The sequence below is a fragment of the Phasianus colchicus genome, chromosome 1 (assembly GCF_987193195.1).
Source record: "Phasianus colchicus chromosome 1, bPhaCol1.hap1.1, whole genome shotgun sequence".
NCBI lineage: Eukaryota > Metazoa > Chordata > Aves > Galliformes > Phasianidae > Phasianus > Phasianus colchicus.
This window is the reverse complement of record NC_143436.1, coordinates 19,036,977-19,039,925: the sequence shown is the minus strand read 5'-3', so window position 1 is coordinate 19,039,925 and position 2,949 is coordinate 19,036,977.

Genomic DNA, 2,949 nt, shown 5'->3' with positions numbered 1-2,949 from the left:
AGTGTTGATATTGCCATCTGCTCTTAAACAGTGTAAATTTATTTTAATAGGAGTGCAGATATCATTACATACTCTCCTCTCCTCTCCTCTCCTCTCCTCTCCTCTCCTCTCCTCTCCTCTCCTCTCCTCTCCTCTCCTCTCCTCTCCTCTCCTCTCCTCTCCTCTCCTCTCCTCTCCTCTCCTCTCCTCTCCTCTCCTCTCCTCTCCTCTCCTCTCCTCTCCTCTCCCTCTTCCCCGCCCCTCCCCTCCCCTCCACATATAAAAAACACCAACATGTGTTTAGCAAGGCAATTACAGAATGACTGCATGATACTATTTAATAACATATAATACAATTTTGAGCTGGAGAATATGCATTGTGAAGAAAGAAAGAAAGAATTAGCTCTTTTCTCTCTGGGGAAGGCTCAAGGGAATCTCATCAGAATGTTTGTATATCACAATATTCCTATGCTATAAGGGTGGCTGCAAAGCAGACAAGATGCAGTGGGTGTAAATTGCAATGGGAGAAGTTTTATCTTGTTATAAGAATGTTTTTTTCTTCCAGATATAGTTGGGTAAGATAATATTTTGAGGTGCCTTCCAACCTTGTTCTGTGTTTCTATGAGAACACTAGCAACTAAGGGGAAAATGTTTCTCACCTCATTTTAAAACAGAGATCAAAACCAAGGCATATAATTGTATTAAAAGTTCTGAAGCACTCCTGAGCCTCATGACTATATAGTAGGTTAATGGGTTTTTGGTTAAGCAAAATAAACTCCACCTAGAATCTATTGAATCTTAACATCTATTGATCTGATTCTGAAATACTATTTTATCTGTTTCAACTTGCAATATGACATCATCATTTATGATGTTGCCTACACTCTCTTGTGACTTAGCCTGATGTGATTTAGTCTGATGTGATTTTAGTGACTTAGTCTGATCAGATGGATCAGCTTTGGTGGACCTTAGACATTAAACTTAAGTAGTAAATTCTATAAACATGCTCAAGTATTGTATTTGTATAGCAACTATGCAAACTAGAAAATATTTCTACTTTTCTCACTGTCATTCTATATCCTATTATTTATATATATGAGACAGTGTATCAACTAATGCAAGTTTTGGTATTTCTTTCTCATCACATTCTGTAAATAAAATGTATAGGCTTGTTTAGTTCTCACTATTTGGTGAATTGTTATTTTCTGGGCTTAATAGCTTTCTTACAGCTCTTTTTAGAAAAGGAAGGAATATTTAGTACTTCTTGAATTAGTACTAAGAAGTCATACTTTAATGCTGCTGTCTGTTATATTAGTCACTATCCTAATAAAACAAATCCTGAACAGCATTTATTTTCTCCATTGCTCAAATATTGTCAAGGCAGATCCCATTTTATATTTACTATCCTTGATGGCTTAGACCTTCCATAAACAATATCTGTTCCTTTCTAACTTTTCCATGAGTGTTAATGATTGATGCAATCTTCTTTATTCTTGCAGTTTTATTTTCTGAGGGATGGGATGCCATTCAGAGAGACCTAGACAGGCTTGAGCAGTGGGCCCAGAAGAGCACCATGAGGTTCAACACGGCCAAGTGCAAAGTCTTGCACCAGGGTCATGGCAATCTCCACTATCAGTACAAGCTGGAAGATAAAATGATAGAGTACAGCTCTGACAAAAAGGACTTAAAAGTACTTGACTGTGGTAGTCAGAGGAAGTTGTCCAGAACTATCTCCAGTTGAATCTTGAATCTCTAAATATAAATACTTCCAGTTTCTCTGGATAACTTTTACCCATGTCCAGCTACCCTCATAGTTAAAAACATAACCAAATCAAAAGGAACGAACAAACAAAAACCAGCTACAGCAAATAAACCAAAGAAACAAAACTGTTCATGTTTATATAGAATATCCTGCATTTCAGTTTGTGCCTATTGCATCCTGTCTTTTCACTAAATATCACTGAGAAGAGCCTTGGCTCCATTTTCTCTGCTGTCATCCATTATTTGCTTATACACACTGGTATAATTCCCTTAAGTCCTCTCTTCTCGAGGCTGAAAAGTTGTAGTTCTATCAGTCTATCCTGACACTCCAGGCTTTATACAACTCAATGGGTCTTTGCTCATTTTGAGTATGTTCTGATCTCTCTTGTATTGGTTGACCCATAACTAGACACAGTACTCAAGATGTCTTAACAGTAGGAAAGATCACCTCCATTGACCTGCTGTCAAGTCTATGTATCCAAAGTGTTTGTTGGCCTCCTTTGTGACAAGGGCACATTTCTTGCTCATGATCATCTTGGTGTCCACCAGGACACCCCGTTTTTTTTCTGCAAAGATGCTTTACAGCTGCTTGGCTCCTAGTATCTATTAGTTCAAGGGATTATTCCTACCAAGGTGCAGGTATTTGTATTTCCTTTTATTGAATTCTATGAGTTTCCTGACAGTCTGTTCTATCCATATGGCATACCAGCTAATCTTCATTGTGTACTCATAGTATTTACAATGATGAAGGCTACTGATCATATCAAGGTGACATGCTGACCTACCAACAAGCTTGACTTACGAAATGCAAATAAACATTTCTGTTTAACCTTTATAAACAAAACAATAAGGTATTCACAACCCTACATAAAATCTGAGAAGAAAAAAAAAAGTTGTTGACAAAATCATTGTCAACAAATATTAGGGACAGCAAAATCTATGGGCTTGGTTTTGCATACTCCCAGCCCCTGGCAATTTTACATTTAATTTGGGGAATATCTCTTACTTAGCAACAAACAGACTACTTTACCAAATGTTGTTACTATACATGTCGGCACTGGTATCAAATTATGACCTTCAGTTTATCAAAATCTTCTGCATGATGGAAGTTAGTTTTTGGTGTTTAACAGTTAAGAGAAGGGGAATGGTGTTGGTATTGGATATTCCTCTCAGTTCCTTTGTTTCTAAAGATTTATGAAACAACCAGAA